The 16284-nt window shown below is 56.1% G+C and overlaps 1 pseudogene; it reads left to right on the top strand.

Annotated features, from left to right (window-relative positions):
* The first annotated feature begins 1154 nt into the window (after positions 1-1154).
* Positions 1155-2321, top strand: LOC148162902 (histo-blood group ABO system transferase 2 pseudogene; annotated as a pseudogene).
* Positions 2322-16284: the final 13963 nt, after the last annotated feature.

The raw sequence follows: 16284 nt of genomic DNA, 5'->3' as shown, positions 1-16284 counted from the left end.
TGAGTGAAATAAGTCAATCAGAGAAAGACATGTATCATATGACCTCACTGATATGAGGAATTCGTAATCTCAGGAACAAACTGAGGGTTGCTGGAGTGGTCGGGGGTGGGAGGGATGGGGTGGCTGGGTGATGGACATTGGGGAAGATATGTACTACGGTGAGCACTGTGAATTGTGTAAGACTGTTGAATCACAGATCTGCACTTCTGAAACAAATAACGCAACATATTTTAAGAAAAAAGAAAAAGAAGAAGATAGCAGGAGAGGAAGAATGAAGGGGAGTAAGTCAGAGGGGGAGACGAACCAGGAGAGATGATGGACTCTGAAAAACAAACTGAGGTTTCTGGAGGGGAGGAGGGTGGGGGGATGGGTTAGCCTGGTGATGGGTATTGAGGAGGGCACGTTCTGCATGGAGCACTGGGTGTTATGAACAAACAATGAATCATGGAACAGTACACCAAAACAAATTATGTAATATATGGTGATTAACATAACAAAAAATTTAAAAAATATTTTAAATTTAAATTCAATTAGTGTATAATGTATTATTTGTTTCAGGGTGAATGCATACCTTTATGACAGTATCAAAATGTTTTATTTACTGTTGGTTTGTATTAATATTTGAACTTTGGAAGGATGACCTTTCACCTTTGATTTTCTTTTTCAAGATTGTTTTGGCAATCTTGAGGTCACAGGTGATCCTGTGACCCATGAAGCCCAACAGTCAGCATGCTGGAGCCAAGAACACTCCCCCTGTGCTGAGCTCCCTGGCAAACCCTGCACGTCCCCTCCCCTGGCTGACCCCCTGCAGGTTCTGTCCCCACCTGCCATGAGTTGAGCACCTTTGGGCACAGCCCTTGTTTCTGTGCCCTACAGACTGGGTAGAATCAGCTGCATGGGTTTCTAGCCTCTAAGCCTCAGGTTCCCCTTTGTAAGATGGGGTCCTGATGGCTCCCATCTCTGGGAGCCAAAGGTAGGGAGGCCCCACCAGCAGACGCGCTCAGGCCAGGCCAGGAGTTTGGCTGTTGCTTAAAGCAGCCGAGGGCCTGCCCCCTTGAAGAAAGTGCACACGTTCATGGCCCACGTTTTGGGGTCCTGCCGCCAGCCTCTGGCAGTGACCCTCCTCCAGCCCTGTCCGCTGTCCCTGTGGATACATGGTCTTCCTGGAGATGTTCCTGCAGACAGTTGAGAAGCTCTTCATGGTGGGACACAGGGTCACCTACTACGTCTTCACCAATCAGTTGCCCGCCGGGCCCCATGTTCCCCCCCGGGAAGGCCAGAGGGTGGTGGTCCTCGAGGTTCCCCGCACCCCGCGCTGGGAGGACGCGTCCACGCAGAGCACGTGATGATCCGCCGCTTCTGTAAGCAGCTCTTCCCGTCATCGCGCGCTGAAATAAAGTTCTCAGACATCAATCTGAGCGGCCATGCAGGGCTGCCTCTGCAAGTAGGGCAGCAGCAGCTGGGTTCTGCACATCGCTTTTATGTCCCTTTTTATCAGAAAAGCAAGGGCACACGCCTCAAAGCATGGGAAAGGAGGACAAAGGGATGGCAAGTATCCCGAAGCTGTGAAGCAGGCCTGCACTCTCCCGTACGCGCAGGCACGCAGAGAGGCCGTCATGGGATCGGGGAAGAGCGGGATGTTTGTGCTAGCAAACGCCAGGTGCAGGAAGGGAGCACGGAGGGTTACATTCTTTCCTGGCTCCTAACCTAGGCCCTGCCCCTGGGGATCATGGGATCCTGCTCCTACCAGGCCATTGTGGTCAGTAGCCTGAGAACGGGAACGCTGCTGATGTTTCAGCTGCTTCCACAATCACTCCTTAGGGCTTACAATCTATTTTCTAAGATTAACTCCACAATTCCTCCGTGAGGTGGACTCCTGGTGTGCACAGAGGTGGACATGAAGTTCTGCGACCACGTGAGTATGGAGACCCTGTCCCCCCTCTTCGGCACCCTGCACCCCGGTTTCTACCAGGCGGCCCACAAGGACTTCAGCTACGAGCATTGGCCACAGTCCCAGGCACACATCCCCAGGGACAAGGGCGAGTTTGACTACAAGGGGGCCTTTTCTGGGGGGTGGTGGTAGAGGTTCACCAACTGACCTTGGCCTGTCACCAGACAATGGGGGTCAACCTGGCCAATGGGATCGAGGCTGTGTGGCACGACGAGAGCCACCCGAACAGGTACCTGCTAGATCATAAGCCCATTAAGGTGCTGTCCCCAGAGGACCTGAGGGACCCACAGCTGCTGGGCTGCCCCCCATCATGAAGAAGCTGAGATTCATGGCTGTGCCCAAGAATCACCAGGACGGCAGCAGTGGTTAGTACTTGAGGAGTCGTTTTGGTGCCCACCGGGTCTTTCACTTGAGTTAACAGATGAGTCCGAAGGAAGGACGTCATCGGTTAGGAAGTATAGACGAAGGTCAGAGTGGAGGTGGGCAAAGTCCTCTTTCAGAGAGCAGGGAAGCTCTGAGCTGCTTCTATACACCTTGCCCTGCTCATCGCTTCTGGCTGCCTGGCCCTGAGTTCTGTCCTTTCAATGAATTGGTCATCTAGTAAGTAACATGTTTCTCTGAGTTCCATGAGCCACTGGAGCAAATTATTCAAACCCGACAAGATTGTGGGGACCTCCAATCTGTAGCCCATAGCTCGGAAACAGGGGTGACTTCTCTGCCCAGCCACTGGCTGACCACTAAGTTAACAGCACAGGGATTCAATAGCCATACACACAGCAAAGAATACAAACTTGACTTAGTTCCGAAAAGTCACCAAACCAACAGTAGCAACTACAACGAGCAGCAATCATGAAGCCTGGCGTGGGGAAGGTCTGATGTTCGGGATGTTTCCATTATAATAGTCATAATCACACCCTGGACTTGTCACTGGGGCCAAGTCCCCTGGCTGGGGGCCCGGTAGCTCCTACGTGTTCCACGTGCCTCTCTCTGGCTCCTCCAGCCATGCACTGTCCTGTGCTGCTTCCCAGTAGAGGTCCGTTTTCACCAAAGCCAGGAAGATGGGATGGCGTTTTCTGACTCCCCACCCCCCACCCCACAGTGTTGCAAGAGAGGAAAAAGTTTTCCTCTACCCTCTTAAGGTCCCTGGCTGAGTCTGGAAATTGACAAAGACAGATGGACAGGAGAAAAGCAATCAAAATGTATTGATTGTTTTGGTGGGAACCTCACAAGACCATGATGACCAGCAGAGGTGACTGGAGCAGACAGCTCTTCTCCCTTTTAGACAAAGAAGCAGTAAGTGTGTGAAGAATTGACAGACACAGGGGTTTGGACTAGGGCTCATAAACGGTAAAGAAGTTAACTAGGAAGATAAGGGTTCGTTTATCCAGGTGTGTTCCTATAGACCCCGTGGTCCTAAATTCCTTGACTCTGGTGATAAGCACGTCATCCCTGTGGTCCAGGGAGAGAAAGTTCCACATGGGAGTATTCTGACCTGCTTAAGGGAAGAAGGGCTGATGGCTGGGTGTCAGAGAGACCTTCTTGCTTCTGCTCTATGCAAAAGTTCTTTTAGCTTCTATCTTTAATTTGCCAAGGTGCCATATTTGGGTTAGTGTGTCCTGACCCTCACTGGCCTGGTGCTGTACTCTGTCTCCTAGTATCCAGGATATTGGGTGTGCTGCTGTGGAGACCTCCCAGCCCTGGGGTAGCTCCTTGTCCAGGGAGGCACCTGCCTCAAGGGGAGGGTTGCTAAGCGTGGCCGCCCCTCCTCAGGGAGATTGGGTGGGAGAGTGCAGATCTTACTTCGAGAAACTGACTTCATTTCCTGAAAAGGTCTACCTGATAGTGGGATCATACAGGAGTTCTATGTTTAGTATTTTGGGGAAAATCCATCCTTTTCCCAGCATGGCTGTGCCAACCAAAGTCCCTTCCGGATGACTTTTACCTATAAACCAGAGATTTTTCAAGAACTTCTCCAACAGAGAACATGAGGAGAATATTTTCATGACCTGAGACAGGCAGAGATTTCCCAGGATGCAAAGTATACTGACCATAGGAACAAACCGGTGACTTAGAAACTATGAAATGAAGAACTTGTTCTCCTTCTTCCATTTCTGGCTAGTGTGCTCGTCTGTGGCTCGATCCCACCTCAGGCAGCTGGAAGGTTGACCTCCCAGGTCAGCTACCACTGAGATGGCTACTGTTTCTAGAAATTCTTCAGGGTGTGGCCAGGTTTCCCCAACCGTGCACTGATCAAGTCGGTGACCTCTAACAGTGGAGCCGTGGGTCTTCCAGGCGTGGTCCCCCACAATCCCCCAGGAAAGCCATCTCACTGAGGGTTTAGGGGGACGGGAGCTGCCCCTAGGCAAAACTGGAGATTCTCACTGTCCCTACCTGGCCTTCAGATGCTCCTCAGTTACTCCGGTGCCTCTGGTGTCTTCTTGGAACCCTGACCTGTCAGTTTTTGGACAGCTGGTCCAGTCGTACCCTCACTTTCTGGGAGGGGGATTTGGTGGAATCTGCAGTGTGTCCTGCAGCTCCACCAGGATCGCTTTTGGCGATCAAGACAAGGCACATTATCTGGGCCATCTGAGGACCCAAGACTGTGGGTCTGTGGCCTGGAGGGATTCTGAGCAGAACTGGTGGGATGGGAGGGCTGCAAGGCCCAGAGGCAGGTTTCCAGAAAGCTGTCTGGGGTCCCCGGCATCCTACCGTTTTCGAATCAAAGCCCTGAGATCTTTAAAATGCCAGTAACAGTACAGCATGGGCCACAAAAACAAATGTCCCTATGCACCCAACACCACCTAAACTATTGGCCATTTCTTGTCACTTGAGCTGAGTATAAAGGATTAGGAGTTGGGGCTTGAGGGGGGGCGTCCTGGGCCAGACTTTGTATTTGGGGGACAAAGGCCATCGGACAAGCTTGTGCTGAGCCTCAGGAGAGGGTCTGTGTGGAGACCCCAGCTGCAGGCACTGCTGTCCACTGATGCCCCCTCAGCCTGCCCAAGTGTCCCTGCTGCTGGGGGAGCACCTGCCCCCTCCTCTCTGCCTGAGGGCTCTCTCCTGCACCAGGTGCTTCCTCTCCTGCCAGCCTGCGGCCTGGGAGGGTGGCTACCTCGAGTTCCTCCAGCTGCTGGGGGAGCACCTGCCCCCTCCTCTCTGCAGAGGGCTCACTCCTGCGCCAGGTGCGCCTCCTCCTGCCAGTCCCCTGCCAGCCTGCAGCCTGGGAGGGTGGCTACCCTGAGTTCCTCCAGCTGCTAGGGGAACACCTGCCCCCTCCTCTCTGCCTGAGAGCTCTGTCCCGCACCAGGTGCCTCCTCTCCTGCCAGTCCCTGCCAGCCTGCAGCCTGGGAGGGTGTATACCCTGACAACCTCCAGCCCTGAGGACAGAGCCAGTGCGATGTGGTCTCCCAGCAGGTCTGAGCACCAGGCCCGTACATTGCTCACTCTCCTCCTGTGGGCTCACTGTGCCACATCCTCCCTCAGGCTCCCTGGGCCCAAGTCCTCCTCTGCTCAGGGACCACTCTCTGCCCAGGCTCCACATGCTGAGACTGGGAGCAGGTCATCTGGACCTTCTGGACTCTCGCTTCTGTGCCCGTGACATGGGCACAGTGCAGCCTCATAGACTGCTCAGAGGAGACCCAGTGCAGGAAGACGCAGTCCGCTGCAAGGGAGATGCCAAGTGACCCCAGAGGGAGCACACGGGACTTGCACAAGGCACTGGGCTCATGGGGCCCAGTGTGGGATCCCGGCGCCCAGCCAAGGGGCATGGGGAATCCTGGTGAGGGCGGCCCTGGTGGGGGGAGGGGGAAGCCACAGAAGGGTCCCAGAAGAGGCAGGAGACAAGGAAGATGACAGGACAGAGCTTCCCAAGGAGGTCGATGGAAGGACCAAAGTATCACAGAGGCCCTTGGGAAAACTCAGAGGCCTTGGAGATGTTGGCTGAAAGGCTGTCATTTGGTCAGAAAAGTTGGGTCACAACACCCCAGTCGACACTGGATGATTTACTCTTTGTTGGTTCTAGGATTTAGTGCGTACCTGCCATTAGAACTCACATCGCATGAAGTCTAGGATATACTTACTTTTCATCACTTTTCAGGACTAGATTTTTCTAGAGGAAGTGCTAAGGATGGGTCTCTCCATTCTTTTCTTTGTGCAATTGACCTGTTTTCAGGAGCAGATTCCTGGTGCTCATCACCACTGCTAGCCCTGAGGACTGCCCCCGTCACCTCCCACAGTGGACGTGACCATGTGGTTTGGGGGGTGCTCACTGATGAAGCCCTAGTGCTCAGTACACAGCAGGGACCCCAGATCCTCTGCTGAATGAGGGAGGATGGGAGAGAGGGAAAGAGAGAGGGAGGAGGGAAGGGAGGTTGGAAGGGAGGCAGGATCTGGAGAGGGAGGGGAGAGAGGGAGGAGGGAAGGGAGGATGGGAGGGGTAGAAGGGAGGCAGGGAGGATGGGAGGGAGGGGTGGAGGGGAAGGAGAGAGAGGGGGGAATGAATGAGGGAGTGAATAAATGATGCAGGGAGGGAGGGAATAAAACCACAGAAGCTGGATCCATACCTTGGGAGCCATTATTTGGGGTAAGGTCCAAGGGCATCACAGCCCGGGCCCTGGATGGTGGCTCAGGACATGTCCGTCTGTCCTCCCAGTGCTGACCTTCCTTCTCCTTGGACCCGCTGTCATCCTGGATCCTCTCCCCCTCCTCCTCAAACAATTCTCAATGTTCCCAGGGGCAGGGTGGCAGGAGGGGGTCTCAGGAGGGGCTTCCCGGATCCTGTGCCCCAAACGACAATGTGACAGTAGCTGCAGGGCATTCTGTCATGAGGACTGGGACCGTGGATCCCATCCATCTCCTTGGGCATTAGTGCTGTTCCATTCCCTGCTCTCTCCAGCACCGCTGTGATGAACACTCCTGACAATACATCTGTGAAAAACCGAGCCAGAGTTTCCGGGGATGAGTCCGAGGCTGAGCATGCCAGGTGATGGGTGCACCTGTGGCCTGGGATGGGTGCTGCTCACTGTTCTCCCAGACAGGGGTGCCTGACACCGTTCTCTCCAGGGGACCTGCATTGGACCTCCGCTTCCTCACGTTCTCCCCAGACCAGACACCTGCCGGTCTGAGGGTGACCAGCGCTGCCTCCATAGGGTTTCCTTTGCCGGAGTCCTTACCCGGGAGCTCCACATCTCTCACACGTATTCCCGGCGTGCCTATCCTTCCGCCTTGCACTTACATGTGTTTGGTCTCCGTCCCTGTGGAACCCAGTGACTTGGAGCGTGGTTTGGACCAGAGTCAGGTGAAACCTTTCTCTGGCCTTGGGTTGTGAGCAGTGCCTTTGCCCTTTGTGGTGTGTCTTCCAGCTTTCTGCATTTCCCTGGTTTCTGTGTGGGCCACAGGAGGAACCAGCCGTTTCCTGTTTGGGGTCAGGCTGTGGTGTCCCAGCAGGAACAGGGGTCTCGGCCCCGAGATTGTGCCCATAATTCCTAAAGTGGCCTCTATGATTACATGTGATGTGTAATCCATCGGGGATTTCAATATCAAATAAGAGAAATTCTATGTCAAGTAAACACAGGAGAAATCAAGTCTCTTTTGAAAACAGGTGGGCAGACACAAAGGCCCTTACTGCGTGATTCCACTTATGGAATCATCCAGAACAGGTAAAAGAACAGAGAGAGAAAGCAGTGTAGGGGTTGCCAGGGTCTGAGCTGGGGGAGAAATGGGCAGGGAGGCCTTCTGGTTCGGGAACTCCTTTGGGGAATGAGATATTCTGTGGCAATGTTCTGGGGTGTGGTGGCACAGCATTGGGCATGTACTTAATGCTCATGACATGTTCAATTGAAAAGAAGTAATTTTATTTAAAACAAATAATAAACAGTATACAGAACATGAAAAGATAAAATAACAGTTAATATGAACCAGAGAGAAAGAACATCGGGGGAGGGGATGAAACACTGTGATGAGGCGTCAGGGTCCGGCAATGGAACTAAGGGGATGAAACACTCTGGCGAGGGGTCGGGGTCCGGTGATGGTACAAGGAGCTCTCCCTGCAGGGCTGTGGGCTCTGGATGTGGCTCTGGGAGCCCTGCAGGAGCAGGAGTACGGGCAGGGGTTAGGATAGGGGCAGGGATGGGTGTAAGAGCAGGGCCAGGGGCAGGGGCAGGGGCAGGGAGAGCGGCTCTGGCCGGGGCAGGAACTGTGGCAGGGGCTGGGGTAGGAGCAGGTGCCAGTTCTTCCTGGTCCATGCCAGGCTCTCCGTGGGCAGGTGCTTGGTTACCTGCCGGCTCCTGGTGTGCTCCTGAAGTCGCTGTAGGCACCACCCCTCCCCCCAGAGCTGCTGATGGAGTGGGAGCCAGCTCTAGCTCCTCAGAGGGTGGAGCAGCTGTGAAAAGAGAAAAGCTCACCTCTGTGCCTGCTCTCCATGGGCCTTTGCAGAGAGAGAGCCCAGCTCAGGGCCTCCCAGAGAAGCCACAGCCGGGAAGGAACCCTCACAGGGATGTCTCCCCGACTGCATTCCACCTGCTGTGTGCTCTGAGCCCAGTCTTGCTCCTGGCCCCAACCAGCCTCTGGGGACTCCTCCCTGTGGGGCCAGGAGCGACCCATTCCCACACACCACAAACACCCAGCCCCAGGCTTCTCACCCTCGGCCTTGGCCTCCGTGGGCTCTGGCTTCTGGACCACTGTCCGGTGGACAACCACCTGGGACAGTGGTCTGGGTGGTGTAGGAGGTCTTCCCTACAATCCCCAGCATCTGCTCCGGGGGACCCCTGTGGGGTCACCCCCTCTGTCGAGGAGATGGAGGGCGTGTCCAGCAGCCTCCTCTCCATGTCCTCCGTGGCCTTCTGCAAAGACAGGGACCGGTAGCCGGCCCCGAGGAATCACAGCCCTGCCCGGCCATTAGCACTGTCCTCCTGCCCAGTCCCCCTGCTGCTCCCAGATCAGACACACCTGTGCGTGCACAGCCCTGCACCCGGGATGCAGTGACCCATCCCTGCAGGGCTATCGGGATAAACTTTGGGCAGAAGGGGCAGCGCCCGCACACCCCATCCCACACAGCCAGCCTTGACCTTGAACATGACCTGCCCACTGGGTATCTGACCCTCATCAGCCTGCTCCTGCTCGGGGTGGCCCCACCCCGCATGACCCCTCTTTACACACACACTCACACACACACTCACATACAGACACACACCCCATCCACACACGTGCACTCATACACACACACACACACACAGGGAGGGCACCTGGGGCTACACAGGTCATCAGAGTGAGTGGGGCTGGGTGGCCGGCTCTGGGCCTCCTGGTGTCACCTTTCTGTGCTTCCGGCCAATGGCCAGAGGTGGTGGGGAGCCCTGACAGGAAATCCCCAGCGGGGGACAGCGTCTGCAGGGCGCGCTTTCTTCCGCCTGCAGCCTCCGGACCTCGGCAGGCAACATGCGAACATCTTGGTTTGAGGATCTCCAACAAAATGAGCTGGGCAGGGGGCTGTCTGTGGAATGTGGGTCCCTGGTTACCACGGTTCCAAATTCTGTTGGGCTCTGTTGTCAGGGAAGTGAAGTCACCACTGCCTGGGGTCCCCTTACCCAAATTCCTCCTCACACAAGAGCCCCCCGAGGGCCTCCCTCCCCCGCTGCTCAATGCTCACCCTCCCCCCATGCCCCATCCACACAGTGACACCCACACAGCCCACCCACAGCCCCCGGGAGGCCTGGGTGCAGCTGGTGTCTCTGCTGTGATGGCACAGAGCTGGGTTCAGACCTGGTTCCTGTGCGTGCCCAGAGCTGTGACCCTGGACAGACCCCGTGCCTCTCAGGGCCTCCCCAGGCTCCCCATCTGCACATCGGGGTATTCCAGCTTCTACTTCTAGGGACGCCATCAGGGGTAGGACCTCTACACATGTTCTGTGCCTGCTATCACAGGAGGCTGGGGCATACTTGGCAATGCAAGGATGAGCCAGGGGCTGGGCTTGGCATGGAACACAGCTCAGAGGGGCTTGAGTCTGCTCTGGGGTCCAGGCAAAGCCACCCCCCTCCTGCCTGTGTCCCAGCCCCCGTGGGAAGGTAGTAATGAACTGATTCTGACCTTGTCCTCTCACAACACAGACTTCCAGGGGCTCCCGTTAGGGTTAGGCTCAGGTCCCTGGGCCTCATCTGTTCCCGTGTGCTGGGCAGTCCCCACAGTGGCCCCTGGCACCCCTGAGTCCTGGTCACACATCCCTGTGCAATCCACTCCCCTCCAGGGTGGATGGCCTGTGTGACGGCGCTCTCAGGAAAGGAATGGCACAAAATGCCGGGATGTCATTTCTAAGCGGATGGAGTCTGTGACTTCTACTGGTTCCCTCTGTCCTGTGTTCATTCTCTGTCTCCTTCTCTGTCTCTGTGTCTGTGTCTCTCACAGGAGCAGATCTGTGGGTTCCATGGGCGATGTGAGAAACCTCAGAAGCCTCCCTTGTCCCTGTTTCCCTCTCCGGTCCAGGTGCTCCATTCCTTCCTAAGGCCTCTTCACCCTGACCGGAGCAGTGATTCTGGATCCTCTTCCACATGGGGACCCTGAGGCTGCAACAAGTAGGGCCCTGATCTTGGTCTCCAGACTGGTGGCCCTGTGCTCTGCCACGTTCTGCGTACCCAGGTCCTCAGCCCCCCCAAGCCCCCAGTCTGTCCTCTGCTGAGAAGGACCTCGAGGGGGTAGAAAACATTTTCCCAAGACTGGGATCACAGGGGGTCGGGGATGGAGATCCAAGGCCAACAGGCTCTTCTACAAGCCTGTGGGACCCTTGGGACACTGCATCTCTGCAGCCCAAGTGACAGCAGAGGGGGCTGAGGCCTTTTGTGCCATAGCCCTCCGGACTTGGGGGAGGGTATCTCTTCCTACTCCCAAGTGCCCAGGGTGGTGGTGGACACCGGAACCCAGACCCTGTCTTTTCCCAGTTCCCTGGCAACCCCCTGGGCCCATTGGGGACCCCTGACCATCAGCCTGGCCTGTCTCCCCTCCCCATGCTCTGGATCTGGGTCCTTGCCAGGAGTCCTGATGCCCTGCCCCATGGCCCAGCTGTCTCCAACCTCTTTCTTCTTTCCCCCTCTTGTCACCTACCTCGCTGCCAGGGTGTCCTCCCCTTCTGACCCCAAGCTGGGCAGTCAGAGTGGTGTGTGGGGGTGGGTTTGCAGGTGCGCATGCCTCTACATGCCTGGGGATGCCAAGGTCATGTCCCCACATGGGACGGGGTGGGTAGCTATCCCCGAGGATCTGAGGGGCTCTCACCCCCAAAGCGAACCTCATGGGAGGGTTGGGGCTGGTCTAGGACTGGAGAGCAGCCCTGCTCCTTGGGCTCTGCAGCCCTCATTTGTCTTGGGCCAGTGCCTGCCTCTCTTGACCCAGGGTCCCAACTGTCCCTGAGGGTTGGACATGGAAACGCTTGAACGTGGCCCCTCCTCCAGGGGTAGGTGGGGGACAGGTGCACCAGCACACAAGCCTCCCCACCGAGAGGGCCAACCAGGTGTGTCATGGCCAGGTGTACAAAGGAGACCTGCAGGCAGCACCTGTACGGTGAACCAGCCCTGCAGCGCATGGACATGAGCCCCATGGCTCTGCACCTGACCGGTCCCCCACATCCCCTCACCACAGCCAACTGCTCTGTGGCCCCAAAGTCCACTGGGCCCCGCAATCACACCTACCCTGGGCGGCAGGCCTTAGGGTGCAAGGCCAGGTGGGTAGGACATCTGGGGACACACAGGTCATTGAATACCCCCCCCCACCCAGCTGGCCTGGAATGCAGACTCCCTCTCAGGGTCCAGCTAAGTGCAGGGCTGGGCCAGAGGACCTGGAGGCATCAGTGGAGGCCAACTCAGGACAGGGAGAAGATCAGTCTGCCCCTTCCCCTTCTCCTCTCCTCCTTCTGCCTTGTCTTCCTGGCAGGAGCTGGGACAGAGGTCCAGCCTCTCCCTGGCTGCAGCCCCGGCTGGAGTCAGAGGGGTGGGAAGGAGACCGGGGAGGAGGGCCCCACCAGCAGGATGCCCGAGTGTGAAGGGAGTCCTAACTGTAATGAGGGACCCCATGGGCATTCAGGGATTTCAGCCCTTTTTAGACATGCGCAGTGGCCCCAGGACTCGGCCCCTGCCCCATCCTTCACTCTCCACAAGGCGCTGCATCCTCCCCAGCCCAGTCCTGGTCCACAGCCAGTCCTCCCTCCAGACCCAGGGGCTCCACGGGCTGTGAAATCATTACAAGCTGGAACCGAACCATCCCTATGGGGCCTGGTTCCGGGTCCTACAGCCCCACAGTGAGTAGAGGTGAGGCCAGGCAGGAGCGGGGAGAGGGCAGAGTGGACTCTCCCTGGGTGCCATGGATCCCTGGTCAGTGCAGACCCTGTTGTGTGCTGGCCCCTAGGGCACCCAGATTCCAGCTCCCAGGCAGGCTCCGGGAGGGAGACCAGAGTGTGGCTCCTGCTAGCTCAGATGTGTCACTCTGTCCTGTAGCTACAGCCTGTCCCACCAGCTGAACTCCCCCTCCTAGTCAGCCAGCTCACCTTCAAGGTCAAGAACAGGCCATCATGAAGGTCAGGGGCCAGTGCGTGGCTGGTCAGGCAGGGGAGGGCTCACTTTCAACTCAGGGAGTCTCTGGCTGGTCTAGTAGGGGCTCTGGAGGGCTGGCTTTCCAGCTTCTCTGCTGACAAGCTCTAGGACTGGAGCCATTTACCTCCCCTCTCTGAGCCTCGCTCTCCTCCTCTGTGCAATGGGGTGATGCTGAATGATCCCTCCCATGGCAGGAACATGTGGAGTGCTGGTGATTGACGTAAGCTGGGCAGAGAGCCTGGATTGCAGAGTGCAGAGGGGGATGGTGAGCGGTGTCGGCAGTGAGCACTCCTTCCCCCAAAAGGATTCAGCTCTTCCATGCAGCAGCCAGGCCCCTGGCTGGGAGCCCAGGAGCAGTGGCCAACCACACTCCTGACACCAGGCCTCTGCGTGTGGCTCTTCCTCAGCACTGGGACACGGTGGGGACCCCGGGACATGGGGCCAGCTCCTCTCTCTGAGGGAAGGAGAACAAAGAAGACTTTCCTTGGGGTCCCCCAAGGCCACATAAGAGGGGAGGAGGTGACCCCAAACAGTACATTGAAATTCTGCTTCTGTTAGAACCTGAGACTTGGGCTTTGGTTATTTCACTTGCTGGGCTGACGAGATACACTTGTTCTCCATGACTCCTCCTCAGATGAAGAGCTCTTGCAGGTCCCGGGCATCCTGGACCTGGGGAGGGGAGAAGGGCCAGTCCCCTCCCTGGCTCCTGAAAGAGACCTGTCCTCCCAAAGGCAGGATGGTTTCGGGTCGTGATCCTGGGCTAGGGTTGGAGACAGCCTGTCACTGCTCCTGACTCTGGGGCTGAGTGGGCCTTTTTTAAGCATAGCAACACCCACCGAAGGTAGGGGCTTCAGAAAGAACACACTCCTGGACCCGGTCCTGCTCCAGGATGGTGGCTGCCTTCCCCAGCCCCAGAGAAAGAGGGATATCCTCTGCTTCTTTGGGCGTTGGTCCTCTGACCCATGAGCAAGCACTGAAAAGTTTCTAGCCCTCCTCTGGAAGTGCACCAGCCCTGAGTGGGCCAGTCACTGTCCACACACGAAGACGGACAACGTGCTAAGTAAGTGCAGGAGGTGATCCTGTTCAAATGGCCTGCGGGTCGGTGGGGCTTGCTGCTTCTGTGCCCTCCAGTGGGCCCCCTTTCCCTGGATGGAAATCCTCCTGGAGTCTCCTTTCTGCCCTTGGAGCTCCGTTCCTGCTGGTTTCAGGACCAAGGGACTCCAACTTAGCATTGTGCCCCCTGTCCTCAGGGATGGTGGTCATGGTCCATCAGGATCGTCTGGGAGGGTCCTCCAGATTCCTGTTCCCCCAGGCACAAGTGTGGTGGCAACAAGCCCCAGAGCCATCCTCCAACTTCAGCATTGTGCCCCATGTCCTCAGGGGGATGGTGGTAATGGTCCGTTATGATTGTCTGGGAGGGTCCTTCAGGTTCCTGCTCCCCTAGGCACAGATGCGGTAGCAAGAAGCCCCAGAGCCATCCCCCAATTTCAGCATTGTGCCCCATGTCCCCAGGGATGGTGCTAATGGTCCGTTGGGATTGTCTGGGAGGGCCCTCCAGGTTCCCGCTCCCCCCCAGGCACAGGTGTGGTGGCAAGAAACCCCAGAGCAGTCCTCCAACTTCAGCATTGTGCCCCATGTCCTCAGGGATGTTGGTAACGGTCCATCAGGATCATCTGGGAGGATCCTCCAGGTTCCTACTTCCCCAGGCACAGGTGCGGTGACAAGAAGCCCCAGAGTCATCCCCCAAATTCAGCATTGTGCCCCCGGGGATGCTGGTCATGGGCTGTCAAGATGGTACAGGAGGATCCTCCAGGTGGGGGCCTGGAGGCTGGAGTAAACCAGATCCCACTCAAGTTGCATGAGGAACAGATGAGTTGAGGTGTTCATTTGGAAGAGTAATTTCGCTTTTCCAAAAATGTCAAAGTCATTGGTCTACTTTAGAATGAAGATAATGACTACTTAAAAAACAAGTGTGTGTTTCCCCTTCTCCCAGAAATTGAGGCAGGTGTGCAGGCCATAGGTCGGAGGACCTACTTATCCCCACCTGACAGCACTTATCTGCTGTGGATCTAGGAGACTCAAGGTTTTGAACATCAGCCTGTGAGTCAGTGATGCAGCTTCACAGGATGTCAGTGTTCAGAGAAAGCAGCAGGTCCATTTGGCACAGTGTCATCTTCATGTCAGGACTGGAGGTCAAATTTCTCATGAACCCCAAACATCCTGGGGTTTCCTCTTTTCTCTAGTTGACCCATGGTTAGGGTTAGAGTTAGAGTACGGGTTAGGGTACGGGTTAGGGTATGGGTTAGGGTTAGGGTACGGGTTAGGGGTTAGGTTTAGGGTACGGGTTAGGGTACGGGTTAGGGTTAGGGTACGGGTTAGGGGTTAGGTTTAGGGTTAGGGTACGGGTTAGGGTACGGGTTAGGGTTAGGGTACGGGTTAGGGTACGGGTTAGGGTTAGGGTACGGGTTAGGGTTAGGGTACGATTTAGGGTTATGGTTTGGGTTAGGGTTAGGGAACACTGCCCTTCATGCAGGTGGAGGTGTGACCTCCTTTCACTCCTACAGGAAGGTGAAACCTCTTTTTTTTAAGATTGATTTATTTATTTGACAGAGAGAGAGACACAGCAAGAGAAGGAACACAAGCAGGGGGAGTGGGAGAGGGAGAAGCAGGCTTCCCGCAGAGCAGGGAGCCCGATGCGGGGCTCGATCCCAGGACCCTGGGACCATGAGCTGAGCCGAAGGCAGACACTTAACAACTGAGCCACCCAGGTGCCCCAGGAAGGTGAAACCTCTTAACATGCAGGGATGTGAGGTAAGCATTTGTCATCCTCCCGTCGTTGCGATGCCGTCCCCTGACAATCAGAAAAAATGAATCCTCAGGATATTCAGGTGTTTGTGGTGAGAAATCCTGACCCTCAGGTATAGGAGACACATCTTCCTGCATGTAGGTCCCAGAGAGGAGACCTGGAGACACTCAGGTAGGAGTGAGACCTGAGATCACAGACCCTGTGATACCTAGCAATGAATAGAAAGATGGGCTTTGTAGTCCTAAATTAGAGAAATTCAAAGTGGGTCTTTGAAAAGTGTGCTGATAAAATGTACTTGGAAAAGGGAAAGACAATTTGCCCTACACAGTGGTAATGATCGATTAATCTGGTGAGCCAGACACCCTGTGACCATTGACATGTTGCATCATCTTGACACAGAGGGACAGAACTGCCCCTCAACACATGATTTGGAACAGGAACTGTGGTTGCAGCTTGCATGAGGGGCAGACCCTGACACTGAACAAAACTGGATCCTCAGATGATACTGAACCTTCAAAGGGTAACTGGGAATGCAGATCCAGGCCTTAGGACAGAGGGAGGGCCTGCACATGAGCCCCCATCACCCGAGGGACGCAGAGGAGCCTGTACAGAAAGCTGGCATCTTGTTTCGGCCTGAACCGGTTAAGCTAATGGGCTCCTGCCTGGCCTGACTATTGGGGGGTTTGGGGGGATGTAGCCATGCTGATTGGTCCGGAGGTCACAGAGCTTTGTGAGGTCACTGGGCTTCCAGGCCAGGCTGGGGCAGGAGTATGATAGAGATGCTGCCAACTGCCATTCTGCTGGCCTTGGCAGTGTCTGTGGTTGCCAAAGATAACGCCACGTGTGAGTAAGTGTCAGGGACTCCTCCGGGGGGTGGAAAGAATGTCTTCTGAATAGCAAGCCCCACCCAGACTCCCTCTGTCCAGGGCTAGGCAGGAGGCCAAGCTTGGGCCTTAGTAGTC

This window comes from Eumetopias jubatus, unplaced genomic scaffold (assembly GCF_037043125.1).
Source record: "Eumetopias jubatus isolate StellerSeaLion01/CBP00866 unplaced genomic scaffold, mEumJub1_p1.0 scaffold_12, whole genome shotgun sequence".
Taxonomy (NCBI): Eukaryota; Metazoa; Chordata; class Mammalia; order Carnivora; family Otariidae; genus Eumetopias; species Eumetopias jubatus.
The sequence above is the reverse complement of the archived record's forward strand: the minus strand, read 5'-3'. Positions and strand labels throughout refer to the sequence as shown.